Source organism: Equus asinus, chromosome 2, assembly GCF_041296235.1.
Source record: "Equus asinus isolate D_3611 breed Donkey chromosome 2, EquAss-T2T_v2, whole genome shotgun sequence".
NCBI lineage: Eukaryota > Metazoa > Chordata > Mammalia > Perissodactyla > Equidae > Equus > Equus asinus.
The window spans coordinates 129,506,243-129,532,551 of NC_091791.1; positions in this window are offsets into that span (position 1 = coordinate 129,506,243).

The window sequence follows — 26,309 nt, forward strand, 5'->3', positions numbered from 1 at the left end:
GAACTCCTTTATATAACATTCTCAAAACGGCAAAATTATAGCGATGGAGAACAGATTAGTGGCTACCTGGGGTTAGGGATAGTAGGGGGAGGGGAGTGGATGTGACTGTAAAAGGATAGCAGGAAGGAGATCTTGATCTTGCAATCTGTCATCTGTATCTTGATTGCAGTGGAGGTTACATAGTTACATGAATCTACGCAAGTGATAATGTGACCTAAACTATACACACACGTTGTACAATATCAGGTTCCTGGTTTGATACTTTACTATATTTATCTAAAGTGTAACCATTGGAGGAAACTAGGTAAATGGTATGTAGGACCTCTCTGTAATATCTTTAAAACTTTCAGTGACTCTATTTCAAAATTTAAAGATGGTAAAAATAAATTCACCTCGTTCTTCAGAAAAATAAGCAATGACTTACAGAAATATCTATGACAAGGTAAAAGTAATTACATTAGGCAGTTGAGGGTTAAGATAAAGATAGGGATGAAGTCCCCATACCCTAACTAAACTTGGACTGCAAAGTCAGCTCTGAGCTTCCTGAAGGCCCAAGAAAGGCTCAAGTCTGATAGGGTTTCCTGTTCCCCGCCTGTGCTACTCCTCTAAGACAGAGGACAGCACCTTTAGGACCTGAGTGAATCAAGGACCTTTTTCTGTTATTCTGTATTATTACAGTGGAAACGTTGAGCAGCGGCCCATATCAGTCCTCTCTTTTCTGCATTTGTATCCGGGTGTATTTGAGAGCTTGGTCTGCCCAATTCTTGCCTTGGCTATGATGGTCAGCAGGAAAAGCCAAGGGTCCATGATGGGAAAACTAGCACAGTGGAATTTCCAAAGTGCAAAGCTTGCTGAGATCCTTCTAAAAAGGCCCTGTGGAGAAGAAGATGTTAATGTCATGGGGGGAGAAATTAACTTTAAGTCAGCTGAGGGCTGTCTTCTAGAGATTAGTGGGCTCAGGTGGAAGTCTGGACTTGCCTTTCTGTGGCAAGTCTCTTTGTCTTACTGGACGCTGTGTATTTGTGTGTGTGTGTATGTATATGTGTAATCATATTACATGATATCTATGGACCCTCCCAGGACATATTTAAGGATGAGAATTTATAAAGTTTTGTGAAATGTATGGATGTAAGCAAGATTTGGTTCTGGCTCCTGGGTATGCTCCTGATTACTGGTGTGCCCTTGGATAAATAGCTTAACTCCAGTATCTAGACCTGAATGGAAAGAGATGCCTTGATTCTTACAACATTACTTCTTAGCACAAAAGTTTTGTGAGAGTCTCTTCGTGGCGTGCTTGTTGGTTTGTCTTAGCATTTGGGCCAATCATGTTCTTACTTTTTCTCTGAATTATGAATTTCACTGTTGCTTTTTCTGAAACTAAGTTTGGTTGAGATGTATGTGTGCTTGCATGTGTGCCGATAAACCCTTCACCATTGTTATGCAGTCAAACCTTGCTCATGTGCATTTACAAAGAGAGGGGAAAATACAGGGGAGAATCAAGCCACTAATGGATATAAGCACTCGTCTCCTGCCTCTACCGTAGTGTCTGGAAGATGAGCCATATGAAAGAAGGAGAGATTAAAGGCAGAGAGTTCAAAGAGCTCACCAAGGAAGTAGCAAATTGATGCTGGAAGCAGACTCATTAAAAAAGGACTCCATAGTTGCTCAATGTGGTTCATCAGTTCACTTCAAACCACTGTGTGCCCAGAACTCTGTTGGTGGTGGCCCGACTTCCTGGGTTACTAGTCCAAAAGTTAGAGTGAGATTTCACTACTTCCCCTTAGAATTTTTTTACATAGTATCAACCAAGGATTTGAATTACAAGAATAGTTGTCTGATTTAAGAAGAAAAGTAATTTATTGAAAAAAATATTGGGCAGCTCATGGAATCACTGGAAAGACAGAAAGAGAAAGTTTGAAGACTATGCAGTCAAACCATGTTGCAGAATTGGTTCAGTGAAGATGCCACCATTATTATCACCAGTGCCAGATCCCTGGCAGCTTTGCATCCTGGCTGCACCTAATTGTGCCAATCGTTAGGAAGGCTGGGAAGGTAAGTATTGGGCATCAGCAGCACTACCTCATACTAAGACTTACAGGGTGAGAATTTCTGAATTAAAGAAATGGGCTCAAATTCTGGGAAGCCAAAAATAAAAAAAAAAACAAAATACAAATATCCACTAACTTCCCTTTGGTGTCCAATGCCATAAAATCCTGTTTTAATGCTATAAGTAAGTTCCAAAAAATTGAAGTCTTGTAAAATGTGGGATGTATTATTGTGAAACAAAGTAAATAACTGGGTGAGACAGCACAGCTAGCTGGATGGCAGATCTGAGAGTCCCACTGCATGATTCAATTGAGTCCAGGTCCCCATTGCTGTATGGTGCCATTTGGGGGCAGCTGTCAGCTCCAGCCTAAATATCAGGAGAATGACTCTGGATTCTGCAGCAAGAAGGGATTTCAGAGCAGCTGCAGTGGTTCTAAAATTCTCCTACTTGGTTGGTTCCCATTTCATTTCCTGATCTGGGGAGAATGAATACCAGTGATGTAGGAAGATACCTTCCATCCCTCTACTTTACCATGCGGGTTGCCTGCTGTTTCCCTGCTTGGCATTATACTCCTTCTATATTCCTCAGTCGTGCTGCCGAAGCAGAAGATAACATATTAAGCCCGCCCTCCTTTGAGAACACAGGTAGGGCAGAGGACAGAGGCAATTACTGATTGTACTATATCCAGGTTTGCATTATGAGGTGGTACATTATTGTGAGAGTTTCCCGTATCAGTGTTTCTTCTTTCCACATTTTTGCTTCAAAAATAAAATACGACAAAACAAAACTGCTTCCATCTTAACCCTCATGCAATAAAAATGCACTCATCCGTTTCTCAAGAAGAGACAACCCAAAGTCTCGTAAGAACTGTAACCAGTTCCAAGTGCACGTCCAGGGTCTCTGGGGATGTCTTCCTCTTCTAGTTTTGTCACGTTCTTTCTCAGGATTCTGTGATCTGACCTAGAGACTAAATTGTAAAGTTAATGACCCCACGAGTGGGGGATAATGACAGGAAAGACAGGGACAATTAGTTAAAACCCACACATATATACATGGAATGGAAGAAAGTATGGGTAGCTGCTTTAGACTTAGTTTTTCAGCTGGACCAAGGCCAGAACTGGGTGTTTGTGACTTTTCTCCTCCACAATATTTGAGATTCCCTTTGCCTTCAGCCAGAGCCTCACCTGGATCATTTAACAAGAGAAGGTGACCCAAACCTTCATTTCTGAGGGATTTGAGCCCTTGACAACCCTTTTTCTATGGAATTTCTGATCAGTGGTGTGCTGGATCTATCTTGTCCTGGCTTGTGAGAGTAAATTAGTAAATTTTCAGCAATGTTTTGGGCCATTTATTAAAACAGCCATTATTAAAAAATTAAATTATATAAACTCATAATTAAATAATTATATTAAAAACAATTTAAGAACTACCCTAAACTCATCACTGCCTGATTATTTTACTGTTATCTATCCTTTTGAGATTATTTGTATTTTTTGTATGTATGGCAGAAATACCATATAATGGTGTGCTTCTGTTCATCTTATCCCCAATGCTGTAATGTCATATTGATCACTCGAAATTGGCCATGGTAGGAGTTTCTACTCTAAGGAAATTGACTAACACTACAATTCAGTACCACTGGCTATAGTTGCCATTCATTTTCACCACTGACCATGGTGGGGTCAAGAGAAGTCTCAGGGATTCTTCTAGGTCCACCTGTGCTCTTCTCTTCCTGCATCACATAAGAGCTATGTTATACCACCACATCGCACAAGGAGCGAAAACGACCAAGTATTTGAAACCATTGCATCTCCTGATAGAAGCATTCTTCTCTCAAGACTAAAATCTTTAAACCAAAAAAGCCCTGAGTTATAGGGATGGGAAGCAAAAACTTTGTGAGTGGGTTGTTACATATGATAGTGACAAGCAGCACTTCCATGTCCGCCCCTTGGTTCCTGGCTCCATGTACAGGTTGCTGGTTCAAGGCATGTATTGCATGCTGTAGATCACCCTGACCTCAAAGGTATTGTCTTTCCTTTGGTGCTGTATCTTGAGCCTTCGAGAGACAATTACACCTTCTGTAAGGCCAATTGCCTCTGGGTGATTTGGTACATGGTAAAATGAAAGAAAAAGACCATCAATCAGTTTTCTAATTCTGCAGAAAAATGGGATCCTTGGAAGCAAGGTTGTCTCTGATATCAAGTCTGTGTGGAAGGTGAGTCCACAGCTGGCTATGCTGACAGAAGCGTGATGGGCATGGAAAGCAAACCCAAATGTGCTTCAGTGAGAACAGAGCGCCACCCACCCATGCAGTGCTGCGTGAAGCCTCGGGTTGGTAACGGCTGGCAAGTTGAGCCTATGAGGTCAAGAATTTAGTGATCAGAACTTGCCATTCTTTCTTTCAGCTGGTCATCGCCCTTAAAAGGAACCACCCACCCCATAGTCCGTGAATTCATCAGGCTTTTCATACTACTCTCTGACAGCAGCTCCTCATGGCCTTCAGACTGAAATCCAAGTTCCTTAATGTGGCTGTTCTCATTCGGAGCCCCGTCTGTGTCTCCACCTTCACACCTCACACATCCTTTTTTGCAGCACCTCAGAAGTAGACTAAGCTACTCACCACACTGAACGCTTTCTTCCCCAAGCCCCTGTCCCTGCCATCACCGCCCCGCACCCCCAGCCTCCTGGGCTTTTACTCATTAAGACTTTGTCCTCTGATCGTCTCTGCAAGGGAAGTGGAGACTTCGTCTCAGGCACTCCTGTACCACCCTTGCAGACCGTTCTATACAACAGGCCTAGAGGGAGGAAATGTGTGTCGCATGAATAACAGGCAAGCGTCTGCTGGAGTTGCTGTGGCTTATTTCAGTGCAGTGACAGCAGCAAAGCATCATGGGGCTAATGGGGAGGAGGGGTTGGGCCTGTGGGCTCTGCCTGCCAGGGTCAGGGATAGCAGAGGACACTGTGCCACATTGTCCTAGTTCCTGAGACCGAATGCTGCCTCACTCTGCCAAGACCCAGCAGCTAATGAAAAGCCTGCCTGGGGGGCCTGTTCAGGACCTCACTTGGCCTTCGAAGGCATCTGGGCCTGAGTGACTCTAAGGAGCAGGCTGCATAACGGAGGTTCACTTGTAAGCCCAGAGCTCATGTTCCCATAGACGGTTTGTGCATTCTCCCTCTAGTCACTTCTTAGGAAGTGTGGGTAACAAATTTGTGTGGGTAGCATAAAACTTGGAGGCGTAAGGGATCCCATCTTCCTTGAACATCGCCTGTGGTGGGCAGTGGTGCCAGTCCATTTCATTGGAGGACAGCTCCTGTGGCAAAGCTTTGTCTTTATTTTGACCTGAAATCTGCCTTCCTGTGACTTTCCCCTTTTGGTCCTGAGCCTGAAAACAGTACATAAAAGTGGCTGGAAATGGCATTAGCTTTTTTTTTGACAGCCACCTTCCATTACTGATTCTTAAGGAACTTACTACCAATTAAAGCCTTTAGGTCTATTTTCAGATACAATTAAATCAGACCTCTCATAGTATTAATATTCTGATAACTCAACAAAGCAAGATGAGACTTTACAATTAAACCTATTAAATGTCACGTTGGTTTAGGCCTGTGCTCCTTTCCCAATTTGTCCCAGCGTTATAAGGGTTAGGCCAGGGTGCTAGACATGTTGCAAGTGGGCAGGAGATGGCAGGAGAGAGCCAGGAAGTACCTTGGTGGCCTCAGCAGGGCTGTGGAAATGTGGAGTCCTAGAAATGAGCTGGTGGGGAGAAAACGGAACTGGGGCAGAACGGGCCCTTGGGGTGAGGAGCCGAGAGGGAGGTGACCAGAAGAGGAGAGTTTGCAGGTACTGAGTGGAGGTGGGCTAAGGGGGAAGCAGAATCAGGTAGCTGGGGAATTTCCCACGTGGGAAATACAGATCCAGGGATCACCAAAGGCAGTCCCCAGACCCAGAAACAACCTAAAAGGGCAGCGAGAGGGGATGGGCAAGAAAATCACGTGACCTACGTGTGACGGAATATTCTGCCCTCGTTACAAAGGGCATTTATGAAGAGTTTTAATGAGAGAAAAATGTTTTTCAGTTGAAACTGAAATTCATGCTGTTGATCCCAATTATGTAGCAAAATCTGTGGTGTATGTATATATATATGAATGAGTGAATATTCTGAGCATACATTCTGTATGAGAGAGAGAGAAATTAATCAAACAGTTAACACTGCTTAGTTTCCAAATCTGCCTCAGAGAGCATATGCTAATTCTATAATTAGAAATTACAGTAAATGTTATCAGAATGCCCAGTTTCCAGGAGTTAGGGCGCAGTGAGCAGAGTGCAGTCATAGAAACCCTGCTAAGTTCTTGGAAATCTGAACGGACTCCTCTTAAGGCAGGTATCCATCATCCAAGCAGTCTGTACGCTCATGTATCACCAGCTGTTTATCAGACACTCAGCGTGGACTGGCACCCTGATGGCGCTGATGGATACAAAAGGGAAGAAATCACTATTGTGCTGTTAGTTGCTACTATGATGGCTACCTGTTGTATACCAGGGCTTGGGGTAAATTCCTGCATATCACAGAGTAAGGGTTAAGGAACAGACTAGAAACCCACAGAGTAAAGGTCAGCAAGAAGAGACATGAGGTCCCCGCCTCTTCAACATCCTATGGAGAGGCATGCTGGGCTCATTGTCCCCTAGAGGGACACTCTTTAGAGGAGTGGTCCAGGAAAGCGGTCACCTTACACATGGGGTCCTTGGAGCACTGTGGGAGTTTCACACAGTCACAGACCCTCTTGCTGGAGCAAAGGAGCTTCTGGCCCCATAGGAATCTGAGAAGATGAGGCCCCAACAACCCAGAGCAAGCTGCTGGGGTCATTTGACATTTCCTTGCATCCCTGTATACACTGTCCTTGTTCTCATAAAGCCCCCAGCATCCTAGGAAGACAGATAAGTATCCAAAAAACCAGTCCACTTGCATTTTTCGGTCTCACCACCACAGAGCTGCCCGGATTCTGCCATGGCTCAGCATTTGAACTTGCCAAGATTGTTTTGAATTTTGTCATTCCAAATTTATTGTCCCTCACAGCTTTGTGTCAACCGCACAATTAACAGACATGCTCTCGGTGTCTTCACCCCAACAGCCCAAGGAGGCAGCCTCTCAGCAGGCCACCAGGAGGGTCCTCAGGGCTGACTGGATCTGAGAACATTCCACCCCATCAGCCAGGGGTGAGTCTGCCCGCAAAGCTCACCTTGCCTTTCCTTAGCCTTGTGGGAACCCAGATCTCCTCCAGACTTCTCACCTTCCCAGAGAGCCCCTAGCTGATTTTACCATGTAAGCTAATTGCCTCCAGGCCCTGCAACCTTCGGATCCCTTCGCTGTCTCCATGCCCACTGTCACTCTACCAGGTCAGGCCTTCTTTTTCTTCCGCCTGAACAACCACCATTGTCTCCTGGCTGGTCCCCTGGCTTCTAGTTTCTTCCTCTTTCTACCCATCTTTCATTCTAGGACCAGCATCATCTGTTTATAAATAGACACCCGACTGGAATGTCATTCAGCAATAAAAAGGAACAGACCACTGAGTCATGCTTCCACATGATGAACCTCAAAACATGGCGCTGAGTGAAAGAAGCTGGAGACAAAAGACCACATATTGTGTGATTCCATTTATATGAAATGTCTAGAAATGGTGAATATATAGAGACATAAAGCAGGTTAGTGGTTGCCTGGGGCTGGAGGTAGGAATGGGGATTGACTACAAATGCATGCATGGGATTCTTTGAAGTGATAGAAATGTTCTAAAGCCAGATTATTGTCATGATTATGCAATTCTGTAAATTTGCTAAAAATTATTGAATTGTACACCTAAAAAAATTGCCACATATACAGGGCAAAGGGAGAGGTTGATGAGGCTGGATGGGGCACAATGTTGGTTTGCTGTAGAAGATTCCAGTATATTCCACTGTATGTTAATGTGAGGTCATCATGGTGGATCTATGAATGAGATTAATGTTATACTAATTCTTTACATGAAGGAAGAATTTTTTAACCAAAGAGATAATAAATATGTTCTTATTTTAAAGAGATCAATCTGACCATATTACCATCTGCTTAACAATGTTCTTGATCCCTTGATAATATATCAGAGTCAAGGGGCCTTACCATGCATTCTGCCCTCCCACCATACACTCCAGTCTCAGTGGATTGCTTGGGGTGTCCCCAGCACACAGGCAGGTTTAATGCCTCCATCTACCCTTTATCTCCACCTAGTGTCCTGGCCAAACTTCCATTCACCTTTCAAAGCCCAGCTCACATGGCATCTTTTCTTAGTGGGATTTGTGTTTCTTTCCTCTCTGTTCTCATATCCCCTCCATTACAGCACGTTTCATACTGTAATACAGCCACTTCCTTGGTCTCTCGTACTAGAGTATGAACTCTTAAAGGGAGAGACTGTGTCTTATTAATCTGTGCATTCTCAGGGCACATGGTGGGTGCTCAGTAGCTCACTCCTTCATTCATTCAATAGTCATCCATTTAGAGCCAGGTTTCTCAACCTCGGCACTATTGACATGTTGAAACAGATAATTCGTTGTCTTGGGAGTCTGTCCTGTGCACTGTAGGAAGTGAAGCAGCATCCCTGGCCTCTGCCCACTAGATGTCAATAGCACCCTCCCTCCCCACTGCCAGTTGTGATAAGCTAATGTGGTCTCCCGACATTGCCAAATGTCCTGGGGAGAGACCCACTTGTTTGGAGCCTTCTCTGTGACATGTACTGTGCTTAGGGTCTTCCTCATGTTTCTTGGAAAACTTGCTGGGACTAAGGACAGAGCCCTGCAGCCCACTCCCAGTTGCTACTTGCCCAGCTGCCGTCATGACTGAGCCTGCTGGGTGGCCAGCCTCCCTGGCTCACTGGCGTCTACCACCTCAGTGTCCCCAAACCTGCCACCGTTTCACTGAGTGTTGATTTCTCTTCACTATGTTTGTCTTCGCCTTTTATGGTTTAAAACCTTCACCTTGATGGGAAAGACAGGAGTAAAGGGGTTTAGCAGTTCTGCTTTCTCCCTGTCACCCATGAATAGCCCACTCTGCACAAGCACCAGCTTGTCCCTTCCTCCTTCTCCATTCATTCCTCTGGAACATACTTTAACAAAGCCCTTTCTATTGTCCTTGGGATAGTTGCACGCCGCAGAGGCCAGCGCTGTCTTAGAGGCTGGGGGTGGGAGCCTTTGTTCTCTGCCTTGCCACAGCTGTTCCTTCGGCCCTGTCCTTTTCAACACCTGACCGCCCACTGGAGAGCATCCTGAAACCACAGCTTCTGTAGTCGCCTCTGAGGAAGGAATTATTTGTGTATTCTCAGAATTTGTAGAAGCCGCCCTTCCTTCTTGAGCCATCTTCCTGTTTCTAGAGGTTCCAGCTCTGCTTGCCCTGAAAATCTGCTTCCTAAAGTCTATGAAAAACACTCATTTTCGTATAAAATATTTACATGCTAGTAGAGGCAAATTCAAACACAGACTGGCTGACTGCAAAGCCCACAGGATCCATCCACTCTGCTACCATGTCTCCAGGTTTCCAGATTTACCTTCTTGGTTATTGCATTGTCTTAGTTTGAGTCCCTCCAGACATAGACCCTGAGAGAAGGATATAGGTCTAAGTCGTGTTTTTGGAAAGTGACCCCAGTAAACATGGGTGAGAGAGCAGAGAAGTGAGGCAAGAGGGAATGAAGCTCATCAAGTGTGTGTTATTCTGGTTGCCACTGTGGGCAACGAAAGCTTAACCCAGTGGAGAGCCCTGGAGACCTGGAGAGCACAGCTCAGAAGGGCAAGGAAGCGGGGGTGTTGACTCCCCAAATCCTGCCCTCGGTGGTTGTGGGCCGCTTCTGGAGGCACTGGATCTGCCTCTCCAGGTTGCCTTGCCTGGGCCTGTGTGAAGTCTCAGGTGTTCACAGGAGACAGGAGGCGAGTGCGGCAGGTATGGGCACATACCTGGTCTTCATCCACATTCTGAGTTCATCGTTATGGTCTCAGTTTCCTTTCTCATCCATTTCAACAGCCAGTTCTTTGTTGACCAGCATTAAGTCCATGGAAGCAGTTGTTCTCATTCCTCCATTTTCTGAGAGATTAAATTGTCAAAGGATTGGACTCTGCTCTTAGCAGAATAGAGAATGGAGCTCCCTGACGTGTCTGGACCTTCTCCTTGGCCTGTGCCTGCTTCTGTGCAAACGTGGTGATGTTCGTCGGCACTCTCACCGTCTCTGCCCTCAGGCCTGGGCTGAGGTGGGGGGAGGGGTGCGTGGTGCACAAGTAGGTCCCGCTGCTCCCTGCTGAGCACTTCAGAGGGACTGGAGAGGCAGACCAGGCTCCTCTGTCCTGCGTGGCAGCGCACCACCGGAACGCAGGCCTCCAGACGGGTGGCCTTGGCCACATGTGCTCACTCCTTTGCTTCTCGAAAGGAGTTCTGCTGCTGCACCCCAAGGAAGGGCCCTGCCCTGTGACCAGCACTGGTGGCCAAGCCTGGGAGTGACTACGAGGCCCTATGTGGACACCTGCTGTTTCTCTCTGTCAAGACTCTTCTTTGAAGAACTCAGTGTCCCTTACTCATTCCATCTGTCCCCCGAATGGAGGTAAAGAAGAGCTCCACCCACCCCAAACCAGGGGTGGTCACATGACCACGCCCAGCCTATCAGAATGGCCGAGCCCCGGGATTGGTCATGGCTGTGAACACCCAAGCAAGGCCTCTCAGAGTGCTTTCTGAATGGACTTGCAGAAGGTAGGAGAGAGAGAAATGTCTTTCCCCTGGGTTGTTAAGAGCTAACTGGAGATGCCTATGATGGACAAGTGTGGCTGCCAGCCTCTCCCCACTCCTGGCCCTTGTTTTCTCCCCTTTAAAAACAGAGCCGTGACTGTGGGTGACCTCAGTGTAGTCTGTGGAGTGGATGCCCAGCCCTGCAGCAGTGGGCAGTAAACTGGGGCCCATGCAGCATTAGAAGCATTTCAAAACAACATGCCAGATGTTCACTTAGGACGTGGATGCATCTTAAATCCAGAGCCCTCAGGGCCCACAAAATAAAATTGCATATAAACGGAGGTGATCAGAAGGGTAGTCTCCCAGTGCCTTTTCAGCCCTGGGTTTTGTAGAAGGCTGTGTGAAGCGCAGAGGTTAGAAATACGAACTTGGTGATCTGCTTGCCAAGCCCCCATCCTCCTTTGGTGTGGGCTGTTTCTGGAGCCGTTAGCACTGGCTCTCCCAGGTTGCCCTGCCTGGGCCCCTTGCCAAGTCTCGGGTGTTCGCAGGAGACAGGACTTGGTTTCAAATCCCAGATTTGCCGTTTGGTAATTGCAGGGACCTTGGGCAAACCACTTAAGTTCTCTGGGCCCAAGTGATGTCGTCTGACCTGAGAAATTAAGGTAATAATCCTTGCAAAGTGTGTTGGACAGGGCTTGGCTCATAGTAAGAGCTCACGAAATGATGGGCAATTCTCTTGCGCTGTGGGTTGGCAGTGTTTTTCTGGGGTGAGAGGAAGACAGACTGTGCATTTTATCCCATGGCGGGAAATGTTGAGGGCTTTGCCAATGTGGAAAAACCCAGTAAGGAGTAGAGATCTGGATGTTGTCTCAAAGGGAAGGGGTGCCCACTACAGCCCAAGCGCTCCTGCTGGGTGTCCTTCAGGCTCCCATTGCCTTGATCAACCTCACATCTGAAGTGGGGCACTCACCACGCTGTGCTGTGGCTGGGCACAGTCTGTGGGCCAGGCCCACTTTCCAGAGCAGCTGTTGCTCCCTGTTGAGAACATTCATTTCCTGAGGCTTATCTCATTCAGGACCTCAGGCTGCAGCCCTCTTTTTCCTTCCTCTTGTCACCCCTCCAGCTGTCAGTTCAGCGACATAGCTCAGAGAACATGTCACTGAGCCGCTGTGATGTGCTGAGCAAGTGGCTCTGTGTGATGCTGTGCCTGCCTCACCGGGGTGCAGCGAGTGAGGGCCTTGTTTAGTGGGAGACAGACTGACCTTGTGGGCACCTCTGCAGAGGCCCTGTCATGGGACAGTGTGCAGAGCGCTGGGACGGGGAGCGGAGGTGCCAGGGAAACGTGAGGGAGGACATTTGTCCACTGGGAGTGGGCTCGGGGGCTCTGGAAGATTCCTGGGTTAGCTGAAGAGTAAGTAGAGGGGAGTGAGAGAGGCAGGAAAGAGAAATACACAGGCCAGAGTGTGCAGGCAGAGGGAACAACTGTGTGGCAGCCCAGAGGCAAGAAAGTGCACAAAGCTCCCGAGGCTCAGGGAGGAAAGTGAAGGAATAAGTGGCTGGGCCATGTGCTAGGACAAAGCTGTGCCTGGCCTGGGAACCCATGTCAAGAAGCTGGGGTTTGGTCTTTAGATGGTGGGGGCCAAGGAAGGGCACTGCCCGGCCGGATCTCTGTTTTAGAAAGACAGCTGGGGCTGTTGCAGAAAGATTGGTTTTGAAGGGGAAAGGGCGGAAGGGAGGAAACCTGGTCAGGGGGCTGTCTTGGTCATCCAGGTAGGAGCTGCACCAGGGTGGGGCAGGGAGGGAGAGGCTGGACAGGTGTGGAGGGAATGTGGAGGAGGTAGACCCGGAGAGGGAGGTGGCCAGGGAATCTGAGGTATCTTGCTGTTTCTTCTTGGTGATGGGGAGTTCTGGAGAAACTAGATTCTCAGGGAAGGCAAGGGTGATAGAAGGTTAGTGGCCACCGTGAGGGCCACCCTTCAGTGCACGGCCTGTTTCCAGCTGCAGGGAATGCTGTGGGCAGGCAGCCTTCAGGGTTGAGCCCCTTCAGGGCTGCCTCGCCCAAGGTCATGCCCCTTTCTGTGGTGCCCACATCCCCTGATTCAGGTGTGTGAGGTCCCGGCCATCTTGGCCCGCCTCAGGACAGTCTAAAGGACCATTCAGGCGTTAGTGCTCCTGTGGCATGGGCTGAGGCTCCCTTTGGACCTGATAACAGCTTGACATCTCCCTCTGCCCCCTCGTGCTTCCTCCCCCTCCCTTCCACTGGTTTGGATCCTCCTTAATAAATGTCCTGCTCACTAAACTCCATCTCAGAGTTTGTTCCCCAAAGGTCCCCAATGAAACACACCCCTTGTGTCCATATGCCTTTGCAGTGACATAAAGAGGTGCAGTCTATTTCTCTACCCCTTGAGTCTGAGCTGGCCTCACATCTTGTCTTGCTTTCACCAAGAGAATGTGTAGAACAACTTCCTGGCACTTCTGAGTCCAGGCCCCAGTGGACTTGTAGTGTCACTTTTGCTCTTGGAACTCAGCTGCCACGTAAACAAGTCCAGCTGTCCTGCTGGAGGAAGGTTGTGTGGAGGAGAAACGAGGCCCCCAGCCAACAGCCAGCACAATGACACCAGACGTGTGAGGGAGGCCACCTTAGATCTTCCAACCTCAGTTGGGCTACCCCAGCCAACACAATGTGGAGCAGAGAAACAGTTTCCCTACTGAGCCACCAAAATTCTGACTCATAGAATTGTGGCTAATAAAATAATTTTTGTTTGAAGCCCCTAAGTTTGAGGTTAGTTTGTGATTCAGCAATAAATACGTAAAACAGCGTGGCTGCACCACCAGGAAAGTGTCATGGCTTGCGAGCAAGGAGGGTGGCTACTCATGCTTGGGAAAGCTTGGAAGGGTGGCCTTCCTGCCAGCTATCCCAGGGTTAAATGCAGCTCTTGTCCCCCAGGATGAGGTTCTGTTCCGTCATCCCCCCATCAGTACTCATCTCATCTCTGCTCCTGGAACAGGGAGATGCCAGCACTATTGCCTCTTAAGCTTCTCTGTGTCTGTAGAGAGAAGCAACTCGCTGCCAAAGGAGCAAATGAGGCCCAGCTTTCTGCAGAAACATCCATCGTCCTGGGCTGCTCCAGGCAGAAGCCCAGCGTATAATTCCCTTCTGCGGTAGCTGGCTCAGAGTGCATCCAGCTCCACAAGCTCATTATTCATCTGATTATTTTCATGCCATCCCAGTGGGGAATAAAAGCCATCTATAAATCACAGAGTTGCTGCAGAGTATACTAAATGACCTGGGCAGAGTGCTGGCTGTGCCAGTCACAGTGACCACGAGGGCCAGGGCCACTCATGTACTGCACTCCTCCAGGGCTGAAGAATGCATGCCCTGCTCTCACCTTAGACATGGATCCACCTCCCCATAGCCCTGGATATCCCTAGTGTGATTAAAATCCATGATCTGGGGGCCGGCCCCGTAGCTGAGTGGTTAAGTTCCTGTGTTCCACTTCAGCGGCCCGGGGTTCGCTGGTTCAGACCTTGGGCGTGAACCTATGCACTGCTTATCAAGCCATGCTGTGGCAGCATCCCACATAGAAGAACTAGAATGACTTGCAACTAGGATGGGTAACTATGTACTGGAGATTGGGGAGGAAAAAAAAAGAGGAAGATTGGCAACAGATGTTAGCTCAGGGCCAATCTTCCTTAGCAATAAAAGCCTACCTTAAAAAATAAAATAAAATAAAATCCATGAGCACAGGAGCCCTGGACATGTCAGAAGGCCTGACTTCAGTCTCCGCATTAGCTGGGTGATATCTGGCTGGCTGCTTGCCTCTCTGAAGCTTTGGGCTCCTCTTCTGTGAAATGTCCAGAAATCCTTGTTGGGAGAACTAAATGAGAAAATGGATATGAGATTTGCACACCGAAAAGTGACATATATGCAGGTGGGTGGCATCATCATGGTCATTATTTCAGAGTAACCGTAACATGTAGAGGGTGTCATGGGAGAGAGGGACTAAAGTGGACACTGAAGTGCCATGGGTAATCACATACGATTTCTTAACTTCTGTTTCCTTGTGTTTCAAATGGACCCCGTAGTATTTGCCCCATCAATTTCATAGAGCTATTGTGAGGCTCAAATCAAATAATAGTTGGAGAACCCTTTGGCAAAGCATTAAGTTGTACAAATGTGAGATGCTTCACCAATTCATTCCTTCTCTAATCTCTGTTATTTTTGTTTTGATTCATTTTTGCCAATCTTCCTATTTCTCTGATTTTCAACACTATTGAGAGTCTTTCCCAAGACTTCCTAAGATAATCAAGAAAATTTGGGCCAGTTAGTTTTCTTGGAAGGAAAAAGAAATGACCATTATTGAGTCCTGACTACATTTCAGGCTTTCCAATATGTTACTTCATTGAACAACCCTTGAAGACGGACGTCAATTGTTTCTGTTTTCACAAGACACATGGCCTCTCTGCTTAAAGTCACAGAGCTGGATGTGAGCTCAGTTCTGTCCTATTACACCACATGGCGGACTCCAGACCTCTGCTTATCTTTCATTATGGGTGCCTTCAACTTACCCACATTTTCACTGCCTCTCCTCATTTTTGACCTTTCCTATCACAATTAAGACTTCTTTAGTTAAAATTCATTTATGGAGTCAAGTATCGTATGAACTTGTTGATGGTCCAAGCAATCAATGGTGACAAAAAAAAATATGAGTTGATTAATGAGGTGGAAAAACTTTCTGATGAATGCATTATATCCATGTGCCTCTACACTAAGGAATCACTTCAGCAGAGACACAGTCTTTCTAGGGAATGTCTGAGAACATGAGAATTTTTCTTTTTAAACAAAGAATGAGATATTGAACCTGAAGTGAGTTTGCTCACCCGTCACACAGCAAGCCAATCTCTGACACCAGGCACAGTGGAAGTAGGAATTTTATTATTACGCAGCACTGAACAAGGAGAGAGGGCAGCTAACACTGAAATCTCAAACTCCCAAAAAGCTAAAAGGAAGGGTTTTTATTTGGGGTTTTAGATAGGAGAGGGGGAGCATATGGCCTTGCTGGTCGGAGCTTTCCCACCAGCCTGTCTTTGGCCTTGAGACTGCTTGCAGAGAGGAGAGAGCCCATGACCTTGCTGGTCAGCAGCTCTCCCACCAGCCTGTATCTCCTTGCTGGGAGGAGACAATGAATCCAGGTGCTTGTCCTTGGCGTGTCTGTCTCCATGGAGGATAGTGGATTCTGGAGCCAGGAAGCCAGGGAGTAAGCAGGGAATGAGTGTTTTGGTTTTAACCCCATATATATGCTGGGTTTAATGTAAGGAAACTGATATCAGGGCCAGTATCAAATGGATTGATCACTTCAGGAAGAGAATTGGTTGGCATATCTGCTGGATTCAGGGGAACCTAGCAAGTAGCACCCTCCTAGCCTATCCTAGTTTCTGAACGTACTGAGAAATAAGACAAAAGAATAAGACAGATAAACACCAAAATATCTCCTTTCTTAATGGTGAACTTGATATTTGGGCTTTCTATCATGAACTTCAGATTTTGATAGATGTACCCACCCCGAAGAATTGATGGGAATTTTTGCTCTTGGAGGAGCATAACAGAAGGTGTGCTGCTGCAGGACAACCTGTTCACAAGAGAAAGGGCAGAAGAGGCTGGACTGCACATGCCCAGTTTCTCTTTTCTAACTCACCAATCTGAGTGAGGCCAAAGTGTTACAAAGAATGTGCCCCTCCACATAGAGTAAGACAAGAGTAGGGAATAAGCTTTCTCTCCGAAAAATGATGTTGGGGTTTGAGGAAAACTGTAAGCTAGCTAAAGCATTGTAGAATTTTCTAGAAAATATTACATTTAATTGTTGAAGAGGAAGACAGTCCAAAATGAGTCTTTCAGGTTGATAAATCAAAGATCAAGGAATAGGAGAAGAGGAAGAAATGAAATTTCTCCTTCCTCAGAAATTACCATTTAATAAACGTCAAAGATATCCTTGCAAACTGAATAGGCAATGAGAAATGGTTGAGACAGAAGATCCCAATTTTGAGCACCTCTTGGAAGCCCTTGTAAAAAGAATGCCTAGGCTTGATTCTGAAGGTTGTATTAGGAGAGGGAGAAAACACCTTTGGCCCAAACTTCATTTGACTCATGTTTCAAGAAGTGAGCCAGTGCATTCCATACAGAAAAATTCCAGCAAAAGCATTTATGGCATGGCTTTTATGTTAAATGATTGATTTTCTCTGAATATTACAGGTTTATAAAAGCAAATATAGTGACTTCTGATAATGAAGGACTAAGTAGTTTGGAGCTACTCTCCCACTTGTAAGAAAAAACAGATAAAATATTATTTTAAAAAATCGGTTTGAAGATTCTAGTCAGGTGATATAATAGTGAAGAGCATTGGAGAAGAACAGAAACCCAGAGAGGTAAATTCAGAATTTGGGGCTTTCTGAGTATGTTCTCTGACCAAAATTGAATTAAATGAGAAATCAAAAATAGGACATTGAGATAAAACCTATATATTCAAAATTAAACAATACAGTTCTATATAATCCATGGGTCAAAGAAGAAATCCAAAAGAAATTAGAAAATGTTTCAGACTGCATGATAATGAGAATACAATATCTAAATTTGTGGATTTAGCCAAACCAGTGTTTCTAGGGGAATGTATAGCTTTAAATGCTTATATTAGAAAAGATGAAAAATCCAAAATAAATGCCCAAGGTTAACCTTCAAAAAGCTAGGGGAACTAAAGAGAAAAGAAAAAAAGCTAGAGGAAAACAAAAAGAGAGAAAGCAAAGTAAACCCAAAGTAAGTGGAATGAAAAAAATAATAAAGAAAAAGCACAAATCAATATAGAAAGATAAAATAATACAAAAAAATAGCAAGGTCAAAAATCGCTTCCTTAAAAAGATGAACAAAATTGGTCAATCCCCAGCTAGACTGATCATGAAAATACAGAGAGAAGACAAATGACCAATATCAAGAATAAATGAGGGCCGGCCCCATGGCCGAGTGGTTAAGTTCACACGCTCTGCTTCTGCGGCCCAGGGTTTCGCTGGTTGAAATCCTGGGCGCGGACATGGCACTGCTCATCAGGCCATGCTGAGGTGGCGTCCCACATGCCACAACTAGAAGGACCCACAACTAAAACATGCAACTATATACTGCGGGGATTTGGGGAGAAAAAAGCAGGAAAAAAAAAGAATAAATGAAGGATTATTACTACAGATACTACAGACATTAAAAGTTTAGTAAGAGAGTATTATAAATAACCTAATACCAACAAATTCAACACCAAAGATGAAATGGACACATAAAAAATATAATTTATAAAAACTGTCACAAAATGGAACAGAAACTCAGAACAGCCTGATATCTATTACATAAATTTACCTTGTTCTTTGAAAAACACAAACATATACACAAAACTTCCCACATAGAAAACTCCAAGCTCTAACAGCTTTATTTGTAAATTCCACAAAAAATTTAAGGATGAAATAAAATAATACCAATCTTATATATAAAATCTGTTAGAAAATAAAGGTGGCACCACTATTAAGCTAATTTTCTGAAGTCAGCATAACACTAATACCAAAATCTGTGCAAGATATTCCGAAAACAAAATAAAATAAAATTACAGATCAATATCCCTCATAAACATAGACACAAGAGTTCTTAACAAAATTTTAGCAAATTGAATCCAACAGTGTATTAAAAAGATAATACACTACGACCACATAGGATTTACCAAGAAATGCGAGGCTGGTTTAACATATGAGAATCAATGTAATCCATCACATAAACAGAATAAAGGAGAAAAAAAAATATAATTTCAACAGATGCAGAAAATGCATTTGAAAAACTTTACTATCCATTTATAGTAAAATCTCTTAGCAACTAGGAAAGAAAAGAACCTCAAACGGCTATAGGGCATCTATGAAAAACCTACAGCTAACATCATCCTTAATGATGAAATAGTGAATGCTTTACCCCTAAGACTGAGAACAAGGTAAGGATGCAACTCCCACTGCTACTATTCAACGTTGTACTGGAGGTCCTAGCCATTGCAATAAGGTAAGGAAGAGAAATAAAAAGTATGCAATTTGAAAAGTAAGAAGTAAGCTGTTTCTATTTGCAGGTAACCTGATTGTTTATATAGAAAATTCCAAGGAATACACAAATGAGCTACTAGAACTAAAAAGTGAATTTAGCAAAGCTGCAGGATACAAGTATAACACACAACAATTGATTGTAATTTTATATACTAGCAGCAAGCAATTGGAAAATGAAATACAAAGATCCATTTAATACCATGTCAAAGACGTGAAACACTTAGAAATAAATATAATAAAAAACTTGTACATGAAAATTAAAGAACATTGCTGAGAGAAATTTAACATAGAATAAATAGACATATATACCATGTTCGTGGATAATAAGACTCAACATTGTTAAGATGTCAGTTCGCTCCAAATTGGGATATTGCATCTATAGGTCAATCTAAATCCAAGCAGACTTTTTAAAACCAGGAATTGACAAAGTGATTTTTAAATTTGAAATTGCAAAGAACCGTGAATAGCTAATACAATTTTCAAAAAGAAGAAAAAAGTTGGAGGACTTAAACTATCTGACTTCAAGACTTACTATAAAGCTACAAGAAATGAGACAGTGTGGTCTATAGACGCAGATCAGAGGGACAGAAGAGACTCTAGAAATGGACCCACACATTATGAGTAATTGCTTTTCGACAAAGCTACGAAGATCATTGAATAGAGGAAGGGTAGTCTTTTCAACAACTGCTGTATACATTCACCAAACAATATACTTAAAGTGAGTTCTTATAGTCAAAAAATTCTTACAAAGCAATGAGAAAAAATAAACAAAAAAATAGCACCTAATGGAAAAATGAGCAGGAGACTAGAACAGACACTTAAAAAATGGCTAAAAAATATATGCAGATGTGCTCAACCTTATTATCAGGGAAATGAGGTTTAAAACCCAAATGAGCTTCCCTTACACTTCCACTAGAATGGCTAAAATGAAAAGATTGATAATACCAAGTGTGATGTTCGTGGGAATGTAAACTGGTAAACCACTTTGAAAAATAATCTTATTTTATTTACTAAACTTGAAGACACACATACTCAATGATTCAGCAATTCTGCTCTTAGATATGTACACAACAAAAACGCATACACATGTGCACCACGAGACATATGTAAGAATGTTTACAGCAGCATTATTCATAATAGTCCAAACGGACAACCCGAATGTTCATCAAAAACAGAACAAATAAATTGTGAACTATCCATACAAAGAAATTCTCACATTAAAGAAAACGAATAAGGTACAGCTTGACACAACAATGTGGATGGGTCTTGCAGACATAATGCTGAGTAAATAAAGCTGGACACAAAATAAAACACTGAATGATCCCACTCATATATTAGCAGTGTTCAGGGATGCAGCTCAGTGGTACTAACACAGTAAAGAAAAGCAAGGAAGTGATTACCACGGAAGTCTGCGTGTCAGTCAGAACTCCGTGAGGAAAGTGGAACTCTATGAATATTGGGGAACGCAGGATCGACTAGAGGAACTAGATCCTATGTAGTCTAAGTTGTGGGAGAAGCTGGCAGAGTAGAGGCTCGGACAGCGGAGTTGAAGGAAAGAGAAAAGCTACTAACCAACCCCCTGAAGCACTGTTTGGCACAGGGTGGACACTCAGAGCTTTCCAGGGGATCCAGAAACCCATCACGAGCAGCTGCTGGACTTGAACTGGTGGAGGGAAGAAGTCTCTAGAAGCCTGGTGCCTCTGCATAGCCGCCATATCTGAGAGTCTGCAGCTGATGGTCTGGTTGTGAGCTGGGGTCGCTGGTGGATCAGCAGGCAGGGGAAAATGAGGACAAGCTGGGATCCAGAGGGACCTCTGCATCTGTCTGCCACCACATCTAACCATGACGACCTTCAGAAAGTAGTGGCTGCTCCTTCGCTTCTACCTTCCAAATCTTGCACAAGAAAAAGAAATTTGGAAGGGACAACTCTCAGTTACTCTACATATAGCTAACTCGAGGATCCTGGGAAGGCTAATTCCCGCTTAGCCAAGTTGGCAGAGTCCAAACCCCACAGTCAGCAGAGCAGTGACATCTGCAGAGCAGGGTGACATTAGTGACATCGAGGGGGCACACAGGGATTCTGGGGGGCTGGCGACATTCTGCTTCTTGCCCTGGGTCGTGGCTACGTGGATGCTCACTTTGCAGCTGCACATCTTTGCTTTGTGAACTGAATGTATGTAATATTACAAATCAAAATGTTTTTTAAAACAGGCAACTGTGACTTTTCTCTTCCCCACTCCACCTTCTATGTTGAAGCCACTAGGCCATTCTGTGCTGATTCTTTCTGGGGAGGAGATGATAGCAAAAATGAAAAGAAAATAAGGATCTCCCCCCCCCCCCCCGGCTTTCTGCATTTCAAAACTTAAGCCCTTAGGTAATGGAAAATTGTACGACCATTATAGTGTATAAACAAATGTCAATAGTGGACTCGGATTAAAGGAAAACCCAGGCACAGACATTACCTGGGTAAATCAAACACTGTTTACTTATCTAAAGTAAACAGATGGAGGCCATGCTGTCAGGACACAGGGCGGAGAGATGAGCAACATTATCTGGGCCAAGTAGAGGGGCCCACGCAATTGGCTCACACTTCTGAGTGATAATGTCTGAGCGAGGGTCACACCAGACCTTTAAAGCTTGACTGCCCCCATTTGTGCCAGCTTTATGTACTGAAGATGAACGCAGTTCTGTCTACTGAGACTGGTGCTGTTGTCTTTATCTACTTAATGGAGGAAGGTACTTCCAGGTTTAAAACTGGGCAGTTCTGCATGTGAGTGTGATGATGCGACAGGGGCCATGTCGTCTGAGCCAGAGGCCCTCATCAGTCTCAAGCTTGCACTATATGTAATGAGGACCAAAGGGCATACAGCACAATTCAGTCCACTCAGGCACAAACAAATCCTCTTTAGCCATCCTGTGCCTCCCTACACCACAACAGCCCCATCTCCACGCCCGGGGGTCTCTGGGAATAACGCTAACAGACCCTAGGACCAGGCAGAGAACACATTACAAAAGTACTTGCAACAGAGACAAATGATTTGGAAGAAAGCATCATGGGTAAGAGCAAGACTACTGCCATCCCTGTCTCCCAACCTCCAGATAAGGATTGTTCCCCCTGGGCTGGGTTTAAGCAGAGAGAGCTGGGAGATGTGGTGTTATAAGGCTATCATCTCTCAGCTCCTAACAACTCTTGCCTACTCCGCTCCACCACCGTGAGGCTGTAACTTTGCAACTCAACGTCCTCTTTGCCAGTGGTTGCCCATTAGGTCCTGCCAGCAGGGGGTGCTGAAAGGAGACCGGTAGACAGGAGGATGGAGAAGGGTCATCCTCACTCCTGTGTGCTTGCTGTTGCTGTCAGCACCACCCTGGCAGCAGCCTTGGCTCCAGTTTCTGGCATTTCTCTGCATTCCCACAATCGGCCCATCACGCCGTCAGAGGTAACAGAGAGAACTTCCCCGTCAGCTGCTGCGGTACCAGAGCACTTAGCCACGCCCCTCCTCAGAGATGTGCATTCCTGCGCTTTGAGACCCCTCCTCCAGGTCCTGGGTTCTGATGATCCCAGCTTCTTCCCCTTGTCCCTCTTGTCCTGGGAGTGGGAGCTGGGTCCTGCAGTTACATGTTAACATGGCATCTGGGGTCCTTTTCTGCCTTTTCAGTCCTTTGACACCTGTCCAGCCAATTCCCTACATTAAAGTCTCTTGTTGTGCCAGTGGCTAGCTACGGACGCAATGTTTGAGGAACTTAAAAAATATAATCTAAAATTGATATAGAAGAATAAAAGTCCCCAAATAGCTATCAAGTTTTAAAAATAAGAGCAAAAAGAGAGAACTTGATTTATCAGACAAAAAGATATGGAAACATGTGGCAAAGCCACTAGTGGTTCCTGTGCAGGAATGGGCGAATCGGTGCACGGGAAGAGGAGGGAGCCTGCAAACAGCCCCCTGTGCCTGGGGACCTGGGCTGTAACAGAGCTGCAAACAGACCCCTGTGCCTGGGGACCTGGGCTGTAACAGAGCTGCAAACAGCTGGGGAAAGAGCAGATGGTTCATTAGGCGGCACTGGAGAAACTCGCTCACTCCAGGAAAAAATGGTGAATCCCTACTTTTTACCCTGTACAAAGGTGAACCCCACTTAGATTTAAGACCTAAATTTGAAAGGTGGAACTATAAAGGTAACAAGATAAATTGTTGGGAGATATATTTACTATTTGGGGATAGCCAAAATCTTCTTAAATGGGACCCTCATGACCTCTTTCCTTAGGGAGAAAAATTAGTGCATTTGGTGATATCAAAATTAAAGATTTTGTTAAATGATCTTCACAGATGATGCTAATAAATAGATGACAGATTGGGAGGTGTTTTTCATAACATCAAAAATTATTGGGACAAATGGGGAATATTGAACATGAGCCCTAAATTAGACATTAGTGTTGTATAAATGTTAAGTTTATTGAGTGGGGGAATTATATTATGGTTTATGTAGGAGAATGTCCTTGTTCTTAAGGGATCTACACTGAAATATTTAGTGTTGAAGTGTCTGAATTTCAGCAACTTACTTTCAAATGTTTCATCAAAATATAATTACGTATTTATATCTATACGTATATGATAGGAAGAGAGAGATAAATAAAACAGATGTGGAATAATATTAACAATTGGTCAATCTATTATGATATTCAGGGAACTTGTCAGTTTGAAATTTTTCAAAACAAAAAGTTGGAGAAAATAGCACTAAAGTAACATTCAGAATTTACAAGGAACTCTTGAAAATTAACAACAAAGAGATCAAGAGCAATTTAGAAAAATGGGCAAAGGACAGGAACAGGCAATTCACAGAAGGCGGAACCTGATTGTAATAAGTCCATGAAGAAATGCTCCACGTCACTGGGAATCGTAGAAAGGAAAAACTAAAGGCAAATGAGATACATATTCCACCCATCAGGTTGACAAGAATGGGAAAGCCGGATAATGCCAAGTGTTAGGGAGTCCATGGGGACCCGGGACCCATGATTATGCTAGTCCATAGGTCTTAGGAAGCCATCTGGCTGGGCAGGGTGAAAGTGGACAGACTTGTACTCTAGGACCTGGCCATCCACAGTTAAATGCCAGAAAGCCTCCCTGGGGCACGTCCTGAAATGGTCGTCTCAGGGAGGACATGAGGCCACCTTGGGCCTGTTGCCAGTGGATTGAATCAGGCAAATGAGGTAGAGCCCTCCCAGGTGTGGTCAACCTCCTACGAAAGCCTTATGAGAATAAGAAGCCAGGGCTCCCGCAAGGCCCCACAGAGCGGGGAGAACCTCCAGATTGAGGACTCGGGGATCTGAAATTAGTTTGAGTTGAAGAAAATAAATCCAATTATATGTATTGTGTGTTTGAATTTATGAGTAGAGATTTACTCCTGCTGTATTGTCATTAGCAGCTGTTAGGCTTCCTAACTCCCCAGGAGGCAAATGAAAGATAATGCTTAGCCCAAAGGATTGGATCCATAATGAAGGAATTTTAGCGAAGGGTGGCAGGTGGGAAGGCCATGGTGTGGCATATATGAGATTTTATGCATGGCCTGAAAAAGATTTTCAGAAATCCTGGAACTTCTTTTTCTTAAGAGAAAAGTTTAACCGTGCCCTAAAAATAAATTCCCACTGTTTAGATAGATGCAAGCAAGGTCTGAGCAGTGTATGTGGAAGTCTTTTCAGGGAAGAAAAAATAAATCTGTGTTCATTTACTGTATAGAAAATAATCCCTCAAGTTTTTTAAAGATTAATGTATCAGTTCTTCTTTTTGCAGGTGTAGATTGTTATCGTTTATTTCTCAAAGGAACTTAAATTCCAAAGCCTTTGTCTCTCTTGATGGAAAGCAAGGGGCTGATATTGAACTTGCTATAACCAAGGGTGGGGATGCAGAGTTCTCTCTGTTGAGCATCAGAGCCGTCTCTGCTTGAAGAATTCATGCAGGGACAAAACCTTGGGAAGAGAATTGTGAGCAGTGAGTGGCTTCTGAGAAGAACCTGTTCTGACCCCTCTAGGCTCCTAGAAGAGCGGGAGGCAGGAACCTGGACGGAGGGGCTACCGCGTGTAGGGGGCCGGGCTAGGCAGCCGAAATGGTCTGGTTTGTATTTCCTGCGCTGCCCTTCATGAAGCAGGCATCCTCCACCCAGCTCACAGACGAGAACACTGAGGTCCAGAGGGGTTAAGGCAGCTGGCTCAAGGTCACACAGCTAGTTCGTGGGCATGCTGGGACTGAAGCCCCAGGTGGAATCGCTGCCACACGGGGCTGCCTCACTCAAACAAAAACTGAAAAATATTTTGCAGCTTTAGACCAGGCCTCCATAGGGCTCAAGCTAGTCTGTCTGAACTCATCTTCAAGGCGGCCCCCAGCCTTCTTAAGATGCCTTGCACCCTGATGTCAGCAGAAAATAGCAACAGGAACAATTACTGCTGCAAATTGAGTCTGTAGATTCCAGGTCATTCAAGATCTCCATTCCATATGCAGACTTTATTAATACTCCAGCTTTGGGTTCAAAATGTTATGTTCACTGAAAAATGGGGAAAAAAAAGTCCCCTGTAGGCATTGGGGCCCTCAGCGAGCGGGCTCAGCTGCCAGGGGACAGACGCTTACCGACTACCCAGAGAGGGGGTGAAGCGAGATGAGAGGCAGTCTGGCTGCCGAGCCCTTAAGAGGCTGGGATTTTAAGGCTGTTTGTTTCTAACCTTTCAAAATTCCTGCTCTGCAGGGAGGAAGAGGCGTCAACTGGAGATCACAGTTGATGAAAAGTTGAATATTCAAACTGACATTCACCAAGAATGAGGAGGGAGGGACCTTTAATAGCATAACAAACGATTCTCCTGAAAGAAAATGTCAGGCAGGCTATTTTTTTTTTCTTGGACTTTCTTCCCTCATCATCTCCCCATCCACCCACACACACTTAAATTTTGGCTTATTTAAACTTCAGAAGAGTTGCCAACCAGGCAGGAAGAAGTGAAATTAGGACAGTTCCACAGCCTTGGTTTTCAGACACTAATAAATTAGTGGATGATAAGGCACTGGTGAAAACCTGCTAGGGGCCAATTTTAAAGTGATTCTTCTGTCTGCGTCAGCATGCACTGCCTTCGGTGGGGTTTGGGATGGGGGTAGAAAATCTCTTGGGGGATGTGCTCTGAGTTCTGGCATATCTTAGGTCAGGGAGGCGAAATTTGATCCTGACGTGAATTCAAGGTAATTAGGGCCAAAAGAATTGTTCTGCTTCCAGATGAAATGTTTGTTTCAGACAGATCAGCTTTGCAAGGACATTGCTGAAAACCCCGACTGTTCTATTAGGAAATAACAAGTCTGTATGCAGTTAAACTGTGGCTCATTTGGCTTTGCCTGGTGGTAGAATCTGTGTGATTAAGGGGCCCTTCCCGGGGTTTTTTCTCCAGAGAGGGA